The sequence below is a fragment of the Sus scrofa genome, chromosome 5 (assembly GCF_054392235.1).
Source record: "Sus scrofa isolate SSC_HxYL_T2T_F1_AM1 chromosome 5, Sscrofa_HxYL_maternal_Yorkshire_Landrace_v2.0, whole genome shotgun sequence".
Taxonomy (NCBI): Eukaryota; Metazoa; Chordata; class Mammalia; order Artiodactyla; family Suidae; genus Sus; species Sus scrofa.
The window spans coordinates 15,468,498-15,490,446 of NC_139387.1; the positions used below are offsets into that span (position 1 = coordinate 15,468,498).

The 21,949-nt window shown below is 40.2% G+C and overlaps 1 protein-coding gene and 1 pseudogene across 1 annotated transcript in view; both read left to right on the plus strand.

Moving 5' to 3' along the window:
- Positions 1 to 21,949, plus strand: part of LOC102157854 (uncharacterized) — a 94,693-nt gene that overhangs the window by 7,462 nt on the left and 65,282 nt on the right. The window contains exon 4 of the mRNA XM_084957827.1: positions 798 to 870. The gene's annotated coding sequence lies outside the window, so the exon portion shown is untranslated. The remainder of the gene's footprint in view (positions 1 to 797; positions 871 to 21,949) is intronic.
- On the plus strand, positions 3,011 to 4,129 carry LOC100521268 (glycine amidinotransferase, mitochondrial pseudogene; annotated as a pseudogene).

The following is a 21,949-nucleotide window of genomic DNA, read 5'->3' on the forward strand; positions in this document are numbered from 1 at the left end:
ATTTGAGCAAGATTATGGCTCTCAGTGCCTTTATGCTTGTGAAAGGTGTGACCTCCAGCCATCTTGGCTCACTTGGTCTCTGGTGGGTTACCTTAATTATACTCCTCCCTGCTTTCCTCACGATTCCTGGAGCCTTGAGTAGATTAAACCTGAGTTTCAAGGTGATTGTGACTAGGCAGGATAATACGGTGAATCAAAGTCCGGGCGCTTTTAATCAGACTGGGGTTTTAATCATGACTCTACTGCTTTGGTCAGGTTACTTGTCTGTGCTTTTCCCTGATCTCTAAAATGTGAGCTAATAATAGTCCTCATCTCCTAAGACTGTGGTTATTATCAAGTAATAAAACATATAAAACTGCTCAGCCACAGAGCAAGTACTCAGTACACAGTAGCTGCCTGCATTGTGATAGATAGTTGAAGGCACAACATCTTTCAAGCAGTCGAGGCCTGTGGTAAATTGGATCTTCTGAGGCTGTCAGAGCCTCATGGGGGCTGAGGAATGTGGATGTCTTTGATCACACAGTAAACTAACATAGCAGAATCTAAATTTTGCACACTGTATTCAAATGTGGAAAACATATAGTGCTCTATATTCTGTAACTTGCTTTAATGTTCCCATTGCTTTTGATGACAGGAGGAATGTCACAATTTGCCAGTTATTAAGGACAACTCAGTTTCTTTCTGTTATAAAGAGTCTTTTTAGAGTCAGCTTAACCTCTTTAGGGAAAAATGCTTAATCTTTTGGGGTGGTCTTCCCTGCCTTTCCCTTTCTCAAGAGCCATCTGTTTATTTTTCAGGACCTCCTGGTAATGTAGACGAGGAGGCCGTGCTGTGAATGAGTTCTCCACTGCGTCCTCACTGGTGTTTCAGGTACCATCTGAATCTCATGTTTCAGTGCCTTCTTATCCTGACTTACTAAACACTGAGTCCTAGGGCTTAGGCTTCAGACACCTTAACCGAAAATAACGCCCTAGGAGTTCCCTCCTGGCCTCGTGGTTAGGGACTCGGCATTGTCACTGATGTGGCAAAGAAAGTAGCTGAGGGTACTCATCTAGTTCTAGTATCATGGTTTTGAAAGTTATGAATGTGCTGATTGCTTCTAAATTTGTAACTCTAGTCCAGACCTCTCCCTTGAACTCCAAACGTATATGTATAATCACTTACCTACTAGAAGTCTTCACTAAGATATACAACAGGCATTTCAAATTTGACTTCCAAAATCTAATTCCTGATCTTGCCCCTCAGACCTCATCCTCCAGCAGTCTTTCCCAACTTAGTTGATGACAGCTGTTTCCTTCTAGTTACTCAGTTCAGAAGCCTTCGAGTTGTCTTGAGCTCCTACTTTTGCTAATATCTCGTATTATCCAGTCTTTGAGGGAGATCCAGTTACTTTTACCTTAAAAGTATGTTCTGAATCCAGTCATTTCTTACCACTTCCACTGCCTGTAACTGTGGTCCAGACCTCTCTCATCTCTCACATGAATAATTGCAGCTGACTTCTAACCAGTCTCCTTACTCTCACCCTTACAGTCAGTTCTCAACAAAGTAGTCAGAGTGGTCCATCTAAAATTCACATCAGGTAATGTCAGTTCCTCTGCTCACAGTCTTCCAGGGGCTTCCTATCTTATTCAGAGTAAAAGCCAAAATCTTTTCCTATGAAGGCCTTTTGGAACTGTATTCCTTCTCCCTTGTCTGCACCTTGACTTCATCTTCTATTCTTTCCCCCTTAAATTCTCTGTTCCAAGCCAGATTGGCCCCCTGCTATTCTTCAGACATGTCAAGTATACTTCCTCAGGGCCTTCATACTTGCTATTCCCTCTCCTAGAATGCATCAGATTTCTGGCGTGCCACTTCACTTCCTTCAGGTATGATCAAATGTCACCTTATTAGGGAGATCTTTTGTGACAAACCTAATTTGTACTGCAAAATCTAGAAGTTGCCCTCCTCTATTCTCCTTAGGAATCTCCAGCTAATAGATTTTTTCAAAAAATCAAATATATTTTTTTTAATTTTCACAATGAAATTTTAAAAAATGATGGAAAGGGGCAACAAAATGTCCCCAAGGACAAAGGAATTCAACAGAAAAATGTTGACCTAAAGAAAAAGAAAATGATTGTCCAACATCCCAACATGAACTTTCAGAAATGTCATGCTTAAATTGAATCTAAGAAGAAAAATCACCCCACGGAAGTAAAAGAGCTCAAGAAAGAAACAGTCAGGTAATAGGAAGTGACATGAGATGATCGGAAGAATCGAAGCATGAAGCAGTAGGTATCAAAGGAAAAACAAGAAAAAACAAAACCATTTCAGAAAATAAAAACTAAATTTTCTCACATTATCATGCTGTGTACATGTATGTGTAACTGGGTCACCATGCTATACAGTAGAAGAGAAAATTGTATTGGGGAAATAACTATTTAAAAAAAGAATATCAATGTTTAAAAAAATAAAGACTAAATTCTAATAAGCAAAAAGGAGGTCTACTTGTGGACCATTGGGTGTGGAACAGTGCTGCCAATGTAGTGCCTGTGCAGGAAGCAGTGCACTATGTCAGGTCTCTGCTTGGAAGAACTGTTAACAGGATGGGTGCAGTGAACTTTCCAGAACTCCCAGGTAGCTACAGATCCCTCCCAGAATTCCTCCGCAGCTGACGACACTGTCCAAGATCCTTTGCCCAAGGACCACCTTGTCTCCTTTTACAATGGATGGGACCCCTTAGAGGAAGTGATATTGGGCAGAGCAGAAAATACCTGTGTTCCACCATTCACTGTGGAGGTGAAGGCTGCGGCATATGGAGGTTCCCAGGCTAGGGGTCAAATTGGAGCTGTAGCTACCGGCCTACACCACAGCCACAGCAACGTGGGATTCAAGCCATGTCTGTGACCTATACCACAGCTCATGGCAACACCAGATCCTTAACCCACTGAGCAAGGCCAGGAATCGAACCCATGTCCTCATGGATACTAGTTATATTTGTTACCACTGAGCCACGACAGTAATTCCTATGCAATATTTTTAAAATGAAAGGGAAGAGTTCCCTGATGGCCTAGCAGTTAAGGCCTTGATGTCACTACTGTGGCTCAGGTGACTGCTGTGGCATGAGTTCAGTCCCTGGCCAGGGAACCTTCTACCCCAAGTGAAGGGGAAAAAAAATGAAGGGAGTGACAGTGAGGAGCCTGAACCCAGTGAACTTGTTGAAGTATAAAACTCCTGATTTTAAGTCTCTGGGTTTTTATGGTGCAATGCCTCAAGACATCCTGATAGCTGTGGGGAATGAGATTATCAAGACTCCTGTGACTTGGCGTGCTCACTTCTCTGAATACTGTACATACAGTGCAATTATCAAAGACTACTTCTGCAAAGTGGGGCCAGGTGGACAGTGTCTCCTAAGCTCACAATGGCTAATGACCTTTATGACCAGGATTAGCCCATACCATCTGTAGAAGACAGAACCAAATTGGCTGTTCAGAAAAATTTGTTTAAACTGGATTCCAACTATGCTGTGATACTGCTGACTTCATTCAAACTAGAAGAGCTATCTCTGCACAGAGATGGCCAGGTTACAAACTTGAATGGATGCATAAGCATCTCACTCCAGACTACAGTGTGCACATCATCTCCTTCAAAGACCCTAATCCAGTGCACATTGATACCACCTTCCAAGTGGGAGGTGTCATGCTTTCCAAGCCCAACAACTGTGTCACCAGAGCACTCTTTTCAAGAAAGCAGGATGGACCATAGTTACTCCTCTAATACCAGTCATCCAGATGATAACGCCATTCTGGATGTTGTCCAAGTGGCTTTCCATGAATTTATTTTGGCCATGCCTGCAGCATACAGCAGCTCCCAGGCCAGGGATGGAACCTGCACCACAGCAGCAACTCAAGCCACAACAGTGCCAATGCCAAATCCTTAACCCATTGCACCATCAGGGAGCTCCATCCATGAATATCTTAATGCTAGACAAAAATTGTGTCATGGTGGGGAGTTCCCGTCGTGGCACAGTGGTTAACGAATCCAACTAGGAACCATGAGGTTGCGGGTTTGGCCCCTGCCCTTGCTCAGTGGGTTAATGATCCGGCGTTGCCGTGAGCTGTGGTGTAGGTTGCAGATGCGGCTCGGATCCCGCGTTGCTGTGGCTCTGGCGTAGGCCGGTGGCTACAGCTCCAATTCGACCCCTAGCCTGGGAACCTCCATATGCCACGGGAGCAGCCCAAAGAAATAGCAAAAAGCCAAAAAAAAAGAAAAAAAAATTTTTTTGTGTCATGGTGGATGTCAATGAAGTCCTGATTCAAAGGATGTTTGAAAAGAAGGGTATTAGTATCATTAAGGTTAATATTTGTAATGCCAGCTCCTTGGGAGGAGGCTTCCACTGCTGGACCTGTGATGTTTGGCATTGAGGCACCCTACAGTCCTACTTTGACTGACCAGGTCTGCTGGGGCATGGGACATGGCCTCAAATAAACCTAGGAAGCTTAGGGACAAGGTTCATTCTCCTGCTTTAAAAAGTGCATGACCTTTAGTGCTTTAAACAATCATATTTTTATTACTTTTCTTTGATAAAAGGAAAATAATTTGCATTAGGTGTTATTCTCTACTCCTAAATTTTTTACTGTTTAGCTTCAAACATAAAAATTTGGTGAATGTCTACCAGAAGAAAAATAATTCATTTAAGTAACTTGGCCACTAAAATATTTAACCATCTACCTCTGTTTTTAATTTTCTTTCCAAAAGGCAGCTTGAAATGTTAGTCCTAATCTTCACTTTTATTTCTTTTTTGCTAGACTTGTGAATGTTTGTATCACTTCTTTTTTTTAAATGAAAGATTTAGAATGTACACAGATCTTAAGTAGAACCAGATCATACTCTCTTTTTATAATAAGGAATTTGGGTAATTTTTAAATTTTTGTTTTAAAAAATAACCTAGAATATATAAACATTTAAATAAAATTTCCATGACTATTTTTAATATTCTCATCTTAACATTGGTGATATTTGCTACTAAAAATCTTTCCATACAGTTTGCCTCATTTCAAGTGATTTATTTTAATCTTTTTTTTCTTCTGTGTCCTAAAATTTCCAGAAAGAGTTAGAGCAATAGGATATAACTATCAGTTCCCATTACTAAATTTTGATGTTTAGTATCTAGTAGATACATTAATGCCACAGGATTCATTTTTGCTTTTTCCCTTTCCATATTTACTTGTCCTGTCTCTGACAGTCAAACACCTGGTTCCATTATCTTTAATGTATTTACTTATTTGACTAATTCCACTCTATGTAGTCCATCTCTCATTGCCAGAATGGCCCTATTTTCCATATTGATGCCTTCCTCTCCCACTTGGCCCTCAGCACCCAGCACCTGGCACCCTCCTACATTGATAGGCTAGTCTCTTCACTCCACTTGGGCTCTGAAATCCCATACTGCTGCCACCCCACGTAGACATTTTTCTCCAGCCCTGACTCCATACTCTGCTGTGGACGCTCACCTTGCCATTTCCTTCCTTTTTTTTCTTTTTTTTGTCTTTTTGTCTTTTTAGGGCCGCACCCATGGCATGTTCCCAGGCTAGGGGTCCAATCGGAGCTACAGCTGCCAGCCTATGCCACAGCCATGCCAGATCTGAGCCGCGTCTTTGACCTATACCACAGCTCATGGCAACACCAGATCCTAACCCACTGAGCAAGGCCAGGGATCGAACCCGCAACCTCATGGTTCCTAGTCGGATTCGTTTCTGCTGCACCATGACGGGAACTCTGCCATTTCCTTCTAATGGCCTTGACTGAATTGTCACAAAAAGAAGGAAAGGGGAAATTACAAGGAGAAAGGGAATAGAAAGAGGAAGGAGGAACTTACCTTTTTGAAGCTATGAAAATACATTTTAAAAATTTTAAGTATAAAACACAAAAGCAAACAAGTTTTTAAAAAAAATAATCAGGGATAACATCCATAGCCTATTCTCAATTACATCTTAAAGCAACATTTGCCTTTTTTTTGCTCATGCAGCAATGGATAATAAAACCTAACAACTCAAAAAGATTAAAGTTCATTAGAAAGAAATTGATTTTTTTCAAGTCTATTTATCACTGAAATTATTTAACTATATGAAATAAAGAGATGTTTTTCACCATGAGCTGTGGTGTAGGTCACAGACCACACCTGATTAGACCTCTAGCCTGGGAATCTCCATATGCCATGGATAAGGCCCTAAAAAGCAAAAAATAAATAAATAAATAAATAAAGGTGTTTTCCTTTCACTTTTTCCATGGATGAAGAAACTGTCACTGTCTGTCACTAAAGAGCAGATGCAGGTTTGTGGCCAATAAGTAAACTTGATGCTACAATATTACATATTGCATCCAAAGACAGAGTTGGCAACTTATCCCAATGTGTGCCATTGATAATTTACATATATATTTTCCTGGATTAAAAAAAATATGGTTTCCATAAATAGTAGGTTTTAGGAAAACACCAGATAATCTCCAATAGAGGAATATTTTATACAATACCTGACTGGTACTCCTGTAAATTGTTAAGGTCATCAGAAACCAGGAAAGTCTGAAGAGCTATCACAACCTGGAAGCACCTAAGGAGACACAACATGTAAATGTAATCTGGCATCCTGTTTGGGATCCTGGAACAGAAAGAGAACATTAGAGAAAAACCTAGTGAACTCCAAGTAGAGTCTGGAGTTTAGTTAATAGCAATAGATCACCATTGGTTCCTTAGATTTAACAAATGTACTACAGTAATATAAGGTGTCGACAATAGGGTAAACAGGGTAAGGTCCACGCGAGAATGCTCTCTGCTATCTTTGCAACTGTCCTATAAATCTAAAACTATTCTAAAATTCATTGTTTATGGAGAGAAAAATGAAATTATATAAGTACAAGAAAAAAACAAGGGTGAACTTCTCTGTTGGGAATAGGAGATGTTTCTTAACTGTGACTCAAAACTTAGAAGGGGAAAGATAAATCTGGCAAGATTTTTTTAAAACTTGTGTGTTATTTTGCTTGGACTGCCATGATAGGACACAACTTGATGGCTTAAACAGAAACTGATTTTCTGACAATTCTGCAGACTGTAAAGTCTGAGATTGAGATGTCAGGAGGGTTGGTTTCTTCTGAGGCCTTTCTCCTTGATTTATAGATGATCATCTTCTCTTTGTCTTCATGTGGTCCTCCCTCTGTGTTTGTGTTCTGACAGCCTTTTCTTAGAAGAGCATCAGTCATGTTGAATTAGGGTTCATGATTATGACCTCATTTCACACTCATTACCTTTTAAAAGGCCTAATCTCCAAATACAGTCATATTCTGAGGTACTGGGGGTTAGGACCTCAACACAGGCATTTTTTTGGGGGGGGAATTATTCAATCAATACCAACTTGCATGACAGAAAACACTGTAATTGAAAATACAAATAGCAAACTCAGAAAATTTTGCAACTTATGTCACAAAGGGTTAATGTCCTTAATATGTAAAGACTTTATAAAAATAGAAATGGTGAAGACTAAGAATCATATAGAAAAATGAACAAGGGATACTGAGTAGATAGTTCATAGAAAAAGAAATACAAAGACATTAGAAAATATCTCGGAGTTGCCGTCGTGGCTCAGTGGTTAATGAATCCGACTAGGAACCATGAGGTTTCGGGTTTGATCCCTGGCCTTGCTCAGGGGGTTAAGGAACTGGCATTGCTGTGAGCTGTGATGTGGGTTGCAGATGCGGCTCAGATCCCGCGTTGCTGTGGCTCTGGTGTAGGCCAGTGGCTACAGCTCCAATTTGACCCCTAGCCTCGGAACCTCCATATGCTGCGGGAGCATCCCAAGAAATGGCAAAAAGACAAGAAAAAAAAATCTCACCTTGGCTCATAATAAAAACCTCATTTTCTACCTATAAGACTGGCAGAAATCCAAGACTTTGTGTTACTAGACTCTGTTTAACAGGCACTTTCATACATTGCTTGTAGGAATTTTTAAAAAATGACAGAAACCTCATGGAGAGAAACTTAGCAATATCTAGAAAAATATGCAAATGCTCTTCTACCCAGAAATTCAAATTCTAGGAATTTTTCCTAAGGATTCACTTGCAAAAATATGAAAAGGTGTTCACAAATGGTTGTTCACTGTAGCACTATCTGTAATAGAAAAGACTGGAAATAATCCAAATGTCCAGCAGTAGGGGACTAGTTGACTAAACTTTGGTACATTTGTAGAATAGAATCATAGGTACCTGGGCAAAGGAATGAAGAAGATCTCTATACCACCACGGAGAGATTTCTAGAATAGATCATAAAGTGAAAAACAAGGTAGAGAAAAAATACACTTTAATATATGATTGTTTAAGAGAAGAATAATATTAAACATTTGCCAAAAACTGCTAATGTCCTTTTAAAATGACTCAGGAGTCAGACTGAAGAGGCTTCCTCTGACCAAAGATGGGACAGTTTGAGCATCAACAAAATGACAACTGCAGTAAGTAGAATACATCAGATATTACTAGGTCCATGAGTTATATGTTATTCAAGTCAAAAACTCATTGTTTTTGGAGATTGCTAGAGAGCCAACTAATCTTTCTGAAAATTAGTAAATAAGAGGGGAAAATTAAGTATTTTACTTGCTTTAATTATATGAACTGTATCTTGGGACAGTCAGATGATGAAGGAAAGTATCCTGGATAATGAAAGATTGATGAAATTAGAATATCACCATTCTGCAAGCCTTTAATAAAGTAATTCATCTACTAATGTTGATCATTAATGGCCACTAACATTACAAAGAAAAGACAAAGCATTAAGTACCTACCTGCTGATGGAAATGTGCACCTCCACCTGTGAAGGAGGACTGTTGCCATGTAATCAAACCTGAATCTGAGCAAATCTCTAGTTCTGCCAGGTGTTTTCAAGACTAGGAACAGAGAAACATGTTAAACAACAGCACATGGATGAGATCAGTAAATCAAGACAATGAGAAGTTGTACAGGAAAACATTTTATCAGTTTATTGCAAGGGAAATAGGAAATATCAAGGGAAAAAATAAATGGGGTGGGGGGAACTTTTAGATTAAAAGAGACATATCCTTTAGATTGAAGAGTTGTGTCAACCAGATGAAATTATGGACCTTGTTTGGGCCCCATTTTAAACAAACCAGTCTTAAGGACCTCTTTCTCTTGGCACTGTAATGAGTTTCTACTGTAAATGTGTGTGTCAATTCATTAGGTTGTAGTTAATTAAATGCTTCAGCTTTCTTTGAAATTTAAAATAATTCAATGCATCACCAACAGGTGGCAGCATATCATGGTTTCGTCACAGTACTGGTTCTGCCCTGGTGTCCTTGCTGGACAACTTTCCTTATTAGAATCTTTTTTAAGGGAAAGAGACTATCAAGCTTATCAAATTCAGTTTCTTCAATTTACATTTATGGAAACCTGGAGATGAAGTAAAAGCAAAGAACACAATCCATTCATTTGCCAAAAAGGGTGGGGTTTGAGAAAGAGATCAGTCTTTTGTGCATTTGTGAGAACAATCTCTGTATACGTCACACTGAATTTGGGCTATTTCCACAATATCCCTTTTAGCTACTCAAGTAAATTCAGGCTGTGTGGCAGAAAACATTTCCTAGTTCTCAAATGGATATATCACTTTGTGGAGTAAAGAATATATTTCTTAGTCATGTAAAACAAAAGGTTGATAAGCCTCAAAATACAGAGATTCCCTAGTCCACTTCCATTTTAAAATATTTTTCAGTTGACAGAGGTATTGCCCTGTGTTAATCACTGGACCTTCACAATTAGGGGGAAGGATTATTTTCTTTTTTTCTTTTTCTTTTTTTTTTTTTCTTTTTTTGGCCACCCAAGGCATATGGAGTTCCCAGGCCAGGGATCAGATCTGAGCTATAGTTGTGACCTAAGCCACAGCTGCAGCAATGCTGAATCCTCAACCCACCCTCCCAGCCCCAGGGATCTAGCCTGTGTCCTAGCAGTCCCAAGATGCTGCCGATCCTGCTGCACCACTGTGGAAACTCCTGATTATCATCTACTTTACAGACTAAGAAATGGAGGCTCAGAGAATAAAATGCCCTCATAAACGGAGAACATGAACTCATATCCAGCTCATTCATTCATTCATTCACTGAAAACAAGGATTTATTAAGTTTCTAGTATGTGCCAGCACCATACTAGCTGCTGGAGATACTTAGGGTAACCAGGAATACACTTGCAAAACATCTTGATCTCTGTCCTTAAAGGACTACAGTGTCTGAACTTCAGGACACCAAATTTCTGCTTCTTTCTGCCACACACACATCTGCACAGTGCCCTGTACACATAGTTGATACCCAGCAAATATCTGTTACATTGAGTAATCTGGGCACACCCCAAAAGCCCTTGAGGCCAATGAATTATAATGAGGGTTTTACATTTAATCAAATATTACAGGCTCAGGACAATTTTAACAGAATTTTTATTCAGTTTTCTTAAACTGAAAAAAAGCCCAGTTCATCCATTTCTCCCACACTCTAGCCCCCACCTCTGACCACCATCCCTGCCACTAATCTATTCTTTGTATCTTTAAGCTTGGTTTTGGTGGGGGATTTTTGTTTGTTTTTTGTTTTTAGACTCCACATATAAGAGAGATCATATGGTATTTGTCTTCTGACTTATTTCACTTAGCATAATACCCTCAAAGTCCATCCACGTTGTCACAAATGGCAGTATTTTTTATCAATATATGTGTATGTGTATCCATTCATCCAGCAATAGACATTTAGGTTGTTTCCATATCTTGGTTATTATAAATAAAATTTCAGTGAACATGGGAATGCATGTATCTTTTCAAATTAGTATTTTCATTTTCTTCAGGAAATGGAGGAGGAGTGGATTGTATGATAGGTCTATTTCTTTTCTTTCTTTTTTTTTTCTTTTTTTTTTTGGCCTTGCCTGCAGCATGCTAAAGTTCCTGGGCCAGGGATCGAACCTGTGCCACAGCTATATCCACAGCCACAGCAATGACCATGTCAGATCCTTAACCCACTGAGCCGTGAGAGGACTTCTGATAGTTCTATTTTTAATTTTTTAAGGAACTCGCATACCGTTTTCTATCATGGATTCACCAATTTACATTCCCACCAACAGTATGCAAGGGTTCCGTTTTTCTCCACACCCCTACCAACACTTGTTAGTTCTTACCTTATGGATAATAACCATTCTGACAAGTGTGAGGTGAATCTGATTGTGTTTTTGATTTACATATCTGTAATGATTAATAATGTTGAGCATCTTTCATGCACCGATTGGCCATCTATTTATCATTGGGAAAATATCTATTCAGATCTTCTGCTCATTTTTATTTTTTTATTGTTTTTATTTTTATTTATTTTTTTTATTTTCCCACTGTACAGCAAGGGGGTCAGGTTATCCTTACATGTATACATTACAGTTACATTTTTTCCCCCACCCTTTGTTCTGTTGCAACATGAGTATCTAGACAAAGTTCTCAATGCTATTCAGCAGGATCTCCTTGTAAATCTATTCTAAGTTGTGTCTGATAAACCCAAGCTCCCGATCCCTCCCACTCCCTCCCCCTCCCATCAGGCAGCCACAAGTCTCTTCTCCAAGTCCATGATTTTCTTTTCTTTTCTTTTTTTTTTGTCTTTTTTGTTGTTGTTGTTGTTGTTGTTGTTGCTATTTCTTGGGCCACTCCCGCGGCATATGGAGGTTCCCAGGCTAGGGGTCAAATCGGAGCTGCAGCCACCAGCCTATGCCAGAGCCACAGCAACGCGGGATCCGAGCCGCGTCTGCAACCTACACCACAGCTCATGGCAACGCCGGATCGTTCACCCACTGAGCAAGGGCAGGGACCGAACCCGCAACCTCATGGTTCCTAGTCGGATTCGTTAACCACTGTGCCACGATGGGAACTCCCCATGATTTTCTTTTCTGAGGAGATGTTCATTTGTGCTGGATATTAGATTCCAGTTATAAGTGATATCATATGGTATTTGTCTTTGTCTTTCTGGCTCATTTCACTCAGTATGAGATTCTCTAGTTCCATCCATGTTGCTGCAAATGGCATGATGTCATTCTTTCTTATGGCTGAGTAGTATTCCATTGTGTATATATACCACATCTGCCTAATCCAATCATCTGTCGATGGACATTTGGGTTGTTTCCATGTCCTGGCTATTGTGAATAGTGCTGCAATGAACATGCGGGTGCACGTGTCTCTTTTAAGTAGAGTTTTGTCCGGATAGATGCCCCAGAGTGGGATTGCGGGGTCATATGGAAGTTCTATGTATAGATTTCTAAGGTATCTCCAAACTGTTCTCCATAGTGGCTGTACCAGTTTACATTCCCACCAACAGTGCAGGAGGGTTCCCTTTTCTCCACACTTCTGCTCATTTTAAATCAGATTGTTCAGCTTTTTTATATATTGAGTTTTATGAGTTACTTATATTTTGAATTTAGCCTCATCATATTATCATGTATGTGATTTGTAATTATTTTCTCCCATTCAGTAGGTTGTCTTTTCATTTTGTTGATGGTTTCCTTTGTTGTACAGAAAGAAACTTTTTAATTTATTGTAGACCCGTTTGTTTAATTTTGATTTTTATTGCTTTTGCTTTTGATATCAGATTCAAAAAATTATTGCCAAGACCTGTGTCAAGGGGTTAACTACCTGTGTTTTATTCTAGGAGTTTTATAGTTTCAGGTTTTATATTCAAGTCTTTAATCCATTTTGAGTTAATTTTTGTGTATGATGTAAGATAATGGTCCAGTTTCACTTTATTATGTGTTGGCTGTTCACTTTTCCCAACAGCAATTATGAAAGAGACTGTCCTCCCATTTTATATTCTTGGCTCCTTTGTCATAAGTTAATTGATCATTAACTTATGAGATATATATATATGCATTGCATATATGATATATAATGCATGTATGCATGGGTTTATTTCTGGACTTTCTATTTTGTTCCATCCATCTATGTGTCTGTTTTTAATGTCAATACCATACTGTTTTAATTGTATAGCTTTGTTATATAGTTTGACATCAGAGAGCACGTCGCCTCCAGCTTTGTCTGTCTTTCTCAAGATTGCTTTGTTTATTTGGGATCTTTCGTAGTTCCATACAAATTTTAAAATTGTTTGTTCTATTTCTGTAAATACCACTGGAATTTTGATAGATATTGCATTAAATCTGTATATTGCTTTGGGCAATGTGGTCATTTTACCAATATTAATTATTTCAATCCATGAGCATGGAATATCTTTCTACTTATTTGTGTCTTAGTTTTTTCATTAATGTTTTGCAGTTTTCAATATACAGGTCTTTCACCTCCTTGGTTAAATTTATTCCTAGGTATATTATTCTTTTATATATATATATATATATATATATAGTGATTTTTATTTTTTTCATTACAGCTAGTTTACAGTGATCTGTCAATTTTCTACTGTACAGCATGGTGACCCAGTTACACATACATTTATACATTCTTTTTTCTCACATTATCATGCTTCATCATAAGTGACTAGACATGGTTCCCAGTGCTACACAGTAGGATCTCATTGCTTATCCATTCCAAAGGCAATAGTCTACATCTCTTCTCCAAGTCCATGATTTTCTTTTCTGTGGGAAGGTTCATTTGTGCCCTATATTAGATTCCAGATATAAATGATATCATATGGTGTTTGTCTTTCTCTTTCTGACTTACTTCACTTAGTATGAGAGTCTATAGTTCCATCCATATTGCTGCAAATGGCATTATTTTGTTCTTTTTTATGACTGAGGAGTATTCCATTGTGTATACGTAACCACATTTTCTTAACCCAGTCATTTTTTGATGGACAATTAGGGTGTTTCCATGTCTTGCTATTGTGAATATCGCTGCAATGAACATGCACAGCAAAGGAAACCAAAAAGAAAACAAAAAGACAACTTACAGAATGGGAGTTTGGGGAGTTTCCTTTTCAAGGAAAGTTTTGTCTGGATAGATGCCCAGGAGGGGGATTGCTGGGTCATATGGTAGTTCTATGTATAGCTTTCTAAGGTACCTCCATACTGTCTTCCATAGCGGTTGTACCAGCTTACATTCCCACCAACAGTGCAGGAGGGTTCCCTTTTCTCCACACCCCCTCCAGCATTTGTTATTTGTGAACTTATTAATGATGGCCATTCTGACTGGTGTGAGGTGATATCTTACGGTGTTTTTTATTGCATTTCTCTAATAATCAATGATGTTGAGCATTTTTCCATGTACTTGTTGGCCATCTGTATATCTTCTTTGGAGAAATGTCTATTCAGGTCTTCTGCCCATTTTTCAATTGGGTTGTTGGCTTTTTTGCTGTTGAGTTGTATAAGTTGCTTGAATATTCTAGAGATTAAGCCCTTGTCAGTGCATCATTTGAAACTATTTTCTCCCATTCTGTTTGTCTTTTTGTTTTCTTTTTGCTTTCCTTTGCTGTGCAGTATCTTATTTTCTATGATGCAATTGTAAATGGGATTGTTTTCTTAATTTCTCTTTCTGATAGTTTGTTATTGGTGTAAAGAAATGCAACTGATTTTTGTATATTGATTTTGTATCCTGCAACTCTACTGGATTCATTTATTATTTCTAATCGTTTTTTGATGGAGAACTATTTTTTAAATATATAAGAATTTCTTTATATGTTTATAATATATACTTCTCCAGAAAGCAATTAGAGACTACAGGATGTCTACACATCCAGTGAAGTCTTTGTGTGTTGAATAATAACCCCCAGACTTCTTTTTAACTGCCCAGAAAAAATTGGATCCACAGAATCCCAGGTTGGACTGCTAGATGGCAGTAGTAGTACATAACTGTTTTAGACTCTGTTCATTGAATTTCATGAGAGGAAGGAGCTTTCAGGAGTTTCCCTGACATTTTACAGGTAAGAAGGCTAAAGCTCCAAGGGAAAGACACTGGCCAAGGCTAGGTAGGTAGTTAACCAAATCTAAATTGTGAACAGATTTCTGACTTTTGTGATGTAATATTTGAAGGAAGATTTTCCTTAAAAGATTCATTGAGGAGTTACCGTTGTGGTGCAGTGGTTAACAAATCCGACTAGGAACCATGAGGTTGCGGGTTCTGTCCCAGCCCTTGCTCAGTGGGTTAATGTTCTGGCATTGCCGTGAGCTGTGGCGTAGGTTGCAGGTGTGGCTCAGATCCAGCGTTGCTGTGGCTCTGGCGTAGGCCGGTGGCTACAGCTCCAATTGGACCCCTAGCCTGGGAACCTCCATATGCCACGAGAGCGGCCCAAGAAATACCAAAAAAAAAAAAAAAAAGATTCATTGAAAAGCTAATTTAAATATTTTGTGTAAAAAGTTATTTGTTTGGGAAAAAAAGAAGGCAGCAGTACAGAAGAATGAGAATGAATTAAAAATGTCTACCTCCCACCCCAACCCCATATTCCCACCAATGTCCTCCCCAGAAGCCCCACTACTGCCAAGTTCTTCAGTAACTCACCAAAGATATACTTAATTAAATACACACACACACGGCTGTGGTGCATTTATAATACCCAGATTTGTGTATGTGTGTGTCTGTGTGTGATCAGATGGATATAATGTGTGCATGAAGTATAAAATTATATGAACCAAAGTTGGAAGACTATGGACCCCTGGAAAATGTCTCCTTCACTCACCCAATCTTCCTGTAAAAGAAATGAAGAAAGGAAGAGAGAGAGAGAGAAAGAAAGAAAGGAAGGAGGAAGGAAGGAAGGAAAGAAAGAAAGAGAGAGAGAAAGAAAAAGAAAGAGAAAGGGAGAAAGAAAGAAAGAAAAAAGAAAGAAAGGGAAAAAGGAAGGGAGAAAAGTTTCATAAGTAGTTTCTAAACTCTGGATTGGTTTTATTTTTACCATTTCTCTGTTGATTTAGCAGATTAAAACTCTGCCAGTGATACCTATAGTAGCAATCTTGGTAAATACTGCCTTCTCAAGCTCTCCCTGCTGTAATTAAATTACAGTAAATACAATTAGATGGCTCCTCTAGGTGGTCTGTGTGACACCAGCCCTGAAAGAATTGTTTTGAGATATTTGAACCAAAGTAAAGAGCAAAGTGGCGGAATCCCCTTAATCTTTGGGGGCCAATCCTTTGAGGATTTGTGACCATGAAATAACAGGCAGTTGGTTTTAGACAGGAAAAGCAGCCCTTTCAGGAAATATTTTTCACAGCCCTCACTAGTCTTCAGGGTCAGTGTGGGGGGCTCCAGCCTCTGTTGCCAGCTTCCTGACCTCCCCCCCAACCCCTCCCCTAACCTCCACCAATGATTTGCAAATTTTGCTTCCAGTCTGGAAGAAGAGAGTCTGGGTAGTTAGTACTTTGCATCCAACACATTTTGCATAGTGTCGGGAGCTGTTGCTATGTGGTCCACGTGTGTTGCTCAACAAGCTTAAACTTTGCATAGCCTGTGCTAAACTAATTTGCGTCAATTTGTCTACATCATGCCAACAATCATTCTGAGAGTCTTGAATAGAACATACAAGGCTGCTGATAAAGGCCCTCGGAGCAGATGCCGCCGGCCATTCTGCAGGGCCTCGCTGTGGTTAGTTCTTCGCCATGGTTTCTTCATATCCTAGTGACAATGTTAGTTTTTCTACCCTGGGGTTAAAACTTTTTTTTTTTTTTTTTTTTTAAACAATGAACAGCCCTATACAGCTGGCACTCCAACTGATTTTTTTTTTTTTTTTTTTTTTTTTTAAAGAAAGACATGCCGTGGCTGTATTCTAGCCCCAGTGTTTCCTAATTGCTTTTTTCCCCCAGGTTTTGGAGAATGTACGTGCAGTTATTTAGAAAGGGTTTGTGCAACTCTGACAAGGTGCTTTTCTAATTATTTGTCATTGTGTTGACTATAATTTCAAGCTAAAAGCCAATACTTGAAACTAAACTTGTATCACTGGAACAAGACAACCAAAGTAATTTGTGCTGTCAGCTCTAGGAAATAATCTCACATTTAGGAGAAACTTAACATTTTTTTTCATAGATATGGAAGTACATTGCTTTGGTCAGTTTGGGGAAGGCGCCAGAAACCCTGGGGGAGTTAAATTGAATCTCTATAAGCAGTGCATGCAGTCTGTGACCTATTCACCTGTTTGTGGGTTTTGTCATACTGTAGTACCTCTTCCCACATTAACCCGTTTATCTATTAATCTAAAACCTACCCTGAGAAAACAGTAAGAATTTATTCAATTCAGTAAGTGATTATTGAGAGCCTACTATATGCCAGGCAACCTTCCAGGCACTTGGAATGTAGCAGTGATACAGTCTTTGCTATCGTGGCATCTAGGAAACACAGACATTAAAAAACCAGACCAGTAAATAACAGGCAGTGAGAATGCCAATTGGTGGGGATTGTTAAGAAGAAAACTTAAGAGGAGAAAAAAGAGGTACCTTGGTTACAAAGGACAGAGAAGATGTCACTGACAAGATGACATCTGAACAGAAACTCAAGGGAGGGAAGGAACAGTTCTTGAGAATGTCAGTGGTCCTAGCAGGGGGAACAGTGGGAGCCAAAGTCCCTGAGGTTGGAATGACTTTGCATGTTCATGGCCGGTGCATCTGGAGAACAGGAAACTGGGGTGGCAAGAAGGCAGGAGATGAAATCTCCAAGAGATGAGGATAAACAGAAACGGCAAATGCTGGGCATCTCCACCCTTCAGTGTCACAATAAATCTAGGGATCAGCAGGTTGATTCCTAGTATTTCAAATTATCCTTGCAGACAACTGGGGAGAAAGGTGGACTGGCTAATAGGATTTGGAGCAATTATAGCAATTTCAACTTGAAAACAAAGTTAGATTTGAGCTGCTCAAAATCATTAGTAATTGTTATTGACTGAATGCGTCACCCCTAAAATTCACATGTGGAAACCATAACCCCCAATGTGATGACATTAAGAGGTGAGGCCTTTGAGAAGTAATTAGGTCCTGAGAGTAGAGCCCTCATGAATGGGATTAGGGCCCTTATAAAAGGAGCTCCAGAGAGCTTTCTGCTGTCTCTTCCATGGAGGACCCAGTGAGAAAACAGCCAAGTACAACTCAGCAGGGGGCCCTCACCAGAAGTCCACCACGGTGGCACCCTGATCTGAGACGTCTAGCCCAGAACTGTGAGAAATTTCTGTGGTTTATAAACCATCCAGCCTATGGTATTCTATTATAACAGCCCAGATAGGCTGAGATAATAATTTTTTAATTTTTTAAGTTAGAGCAACAGTGAGATATAACTTTTCTACCAGCAATCTGGCAAAAATCCAAAAGCAGTTTAATGTTGAGTGTCAGCAGAGACAAGGGGACAGTAGAACCCTCATGTACAGTTTGTATGATGGTAGACAGGTACAGCCATTCTAAAGAACAATTTGGAATTACTTAGGCAAATTAAATATCTGAATTATCATGATTTAGCAATCCTGTTTCTAGTATTCATATATTCCATGGAAATTCTGTTGTGGAAAAATGACCAGAGCCTGGAAATTTAAAAACTTAAATTTAAGAATTTAAAAGAATTGGATTGCAGGAAGAAAGGAAGTGCTTCCCAACCAGGACCTGGGAGACACCACATCCTAGTTTCACATCACACCAACACTATATATTTTCTTTTTTTGCCGTAAATGCAGCCTGTGATTCCTCTAGAATTGCCAATGCAGATCTCATACATACTGGAGAACTGGGCCACTTTTCTTCCAGTGGCAATGTTGACTGTTTCCCTGACACCAGGGGTCAACCCACCTCCCCAGCATGTGCAGGGCCAAGGCAAGGGTATAGATGGAGGCCTACGTACCACGTCTAAATCTTAAAAAAAAAAAAAAAAAATTAAAAATTTTATGGCTGCACCCATGGCATATGGACGTCCCTGGGCCAGGGATTGAATCTGAGCCACAGCTGCAACCTATGCTACAACTTTGGCAATGCAGGATACTTTAACCCACTGCCCCAGGCTGATGATCAAACCCATACCTCTACAGTAACCTAAGCTGCTGCAGTTGGCTTCTTAACCCTCAGAGCCACAGTGGGAACTCCTAAATCTTTTAAATTTATAAAGAAAACAGTTAAATATGTTCTATCCTCCTCATTTGACAAGTGTGCCTTCATGATAACCTAGAAGGTTACATTTGAATTTGGAATTCTCAGATTCCCTGGAACATGGAGGAGCCAGCTCCCAACCTGAAGCCTGTTCTTCTGCTCCTCTACCCTGCACCGGGAGGAGACTTGAGTGCTTGTGTGAGGATATCCAGCCTGCATGTCCAATCTCCAACCATAATCTCGTCTCCCACTGAACAGCTGCTGTGGGGCTTCGCCTCAGGCCTAACAGCACTATTTTCTTTTTCTTTCAGAAAGACATAGGGAAGAGGCCTGCATAGGCTTTATAGGTGAACTTGGAATATTCTGAGATTCCAGGGTACCTCTATGAGCATTGTTTCCTTGGCCCTGTGAACTCTGTCCCATGAGATGTGACGCAGCTAGAAAAAAACAGAGTGGAGCCTTCTAAAGTGAGGGGACCGGGGCATAGGTCCCATTTGCCTGGGTATGAAGGTAGTACTTTTAGAAAAGTAAGCGGGTCCAGGTTGTGATGGGGCTTTGGATGCTGTGTTATAAACTGTTGGCTTTATTTCTGTAATTTATTTTTCTTATCGAAGTATAGCTGATTTACAATGTTGTATTAATGTCTGCTGTATAGTAAAGTGAATCAGATAGATAGATAGATATAACATTCTTTTTTAAAATATTCTTCTACATTATGGAGCATCATCGGGTATTGAATATAGTTTCCTATGCAGTAGGACCTTGTTGTTTATCCATTCTATATATAATAGTTTGCATCTGCTAGCCCCAAACTTGTATTCCATCCCTCTCCCACGCCCTCTCCCCCTGGGCAACCACAAGTCTATTCCCTATGTGTAGACTTTATTTCTTGAGCAGTAGGGAACCATGATGGGTTTAAAGCAGAGCTTTATGATAATAAAACTAGACATGGTAGAAGTGAATCATTCTGAGAAAATTAAAAGTCAAACTGCCAAAAATACTAAGGTACCACTTACTAGCTGTGGAGCCTGGGGTGATTCTCCTTAACCTACCTGGGATTCAATTTACCATCTGTAAAACAAGTGAATTGGACAAGATTAATAATCTTGAAAGTCCTTTTTGTCAGGCCCTCAGTTTTTCTTGTCTGAAAAACAAGGGAGTCGAACTGGATGAGGGATTCTACATGGGCTCTACTGAGAGGTCATACCCCCACCCCCCTACCCCACCCTACAAGACCATCTAAATCAGGATCTCATATTTTAAAGTCCCTCCCAGTGACTCTAACTACAGCTGGGGCTGAGAACCCCCCGACCATGATAATAGTCTCCAAGGTCCCACTTCTCACGTCCCCTGGATCTCTCCATCTGTGAAAAGAGCGCTTTGGGCAATGTCATCACTCTCCCAGCTTCTCTGATTTATAGGGCTTGAGACTTCCCTGAGGCCCAGTGATTCAAACAAGCCAGGGCTTAGTCAGAGGAAAAACTGTGGCTCCCAGGGAGGCCCTGGTCATAGGGTCACCTGCATTTGTGTGAAGCAGCATGTGGGACCTGGGGTTTGAGGCCTAGGGCAGACAGGTGCTGCTCCTGAGAACCAGGCCCCATGGATAGGGCTGCCAAGGTTGGGACTTGGCACAGGGGAGGCCACTTCTCAACCAGAGTGAATGGCCTGACACTTCCTGGCAGCTCCTCAGTTGGGTCAGGCACCTGCAAGGCCAGGGCTTCTTGGCAGGTGAGGGGGAGTGAGGAGAATAGGGCTTTTCTTGGGCTTTTCCCCAGAACAACATCTCTTGACATCTGAGGAGATGAGAAGTGAAAAAGACAAGCCACTGCGTGTTCCTCTCCGCCTGTGAAATCCTTGCAGGCAGGGTTGGCAGGAAAGGGAGTTTGTGTTGAAGTGCCACTTTCCAGCCCTACGTCCGGAGCTTAGCATGTTCCGGGCACCATGAATGAGACCGGCTGACGCTTTGTATCAAATGTAAAGTGGCCTCTTTTCACATGGCTGGCACTGGAGGCCAGTGACCACTCACTAGGATCCAGAGCTCTCCAGGAGCTTGGCAGGGCCAAGCATGGGGCCTGAATTGTGTCTCTGTGGGATAGCAGGGACAATGTTGCCACCACAGAACAGGATTCTCAAGCCTGGAAGGGATGAAGTTCTGTTAGAGACCAGTGAGCTGCCTGTGCCTCTGTGACTCCTCCTGGAGCCCAGTCTCAAGTACAAGGACCACAGATTCCACACAAGACTCAGGCATGAGGTCTCAGCTCTGGAGATTGGATACAAAAATATTGGAATGACTGGGATAATCATACAGTTTACATGAACAACAGGAGAGAATAATATTTCAATAAAGATTGTCCCTGGAAATCTGAGGTTCAAAGTACAGTAATATTTACCTTTTCTTCATGAATTAAGCAGAAATTTCATTTCCAAGCTCTTCAAAGAAAATTACAAACATAAAATATCCTTTTAAAAGTGTCCCAAGTCAGGAGTTCCCGTCATGGCTCAGTGGAAACAAATCTGACTAGTATCCATGAGGATGCAGGTTCTATCCCTGGCCTCAGTGGGTTAAGGATCCAGCATTGCCATGAGCTGCGGTATAGGTGGCAGACACAGCTTGGATCCTGCATTGCTGTGGCTGTGGTGTAGGCCAGTGGCTATAGCTCTGATTGGACCCCTAGCCTGGGAACCTCCTCCATATGCTGTGGTGTGTCCCAAGTTAAATCAAAATGGCATCATCAAAGTAAAACACTTGTGATATTAGGAATTCTTTTAGGTTGTAACATTTTCAGTTGCCTTTTTAACCATTTGCAATGTTTTGCAGGTCACATTTTAAACACTGTTTTATTTTATTTTTATTTTATTTTATTTATTTTTATTTTGCTTTTTAGGGCTGCACCTGCGACATATGGAGATTTCTAGGCTAGGG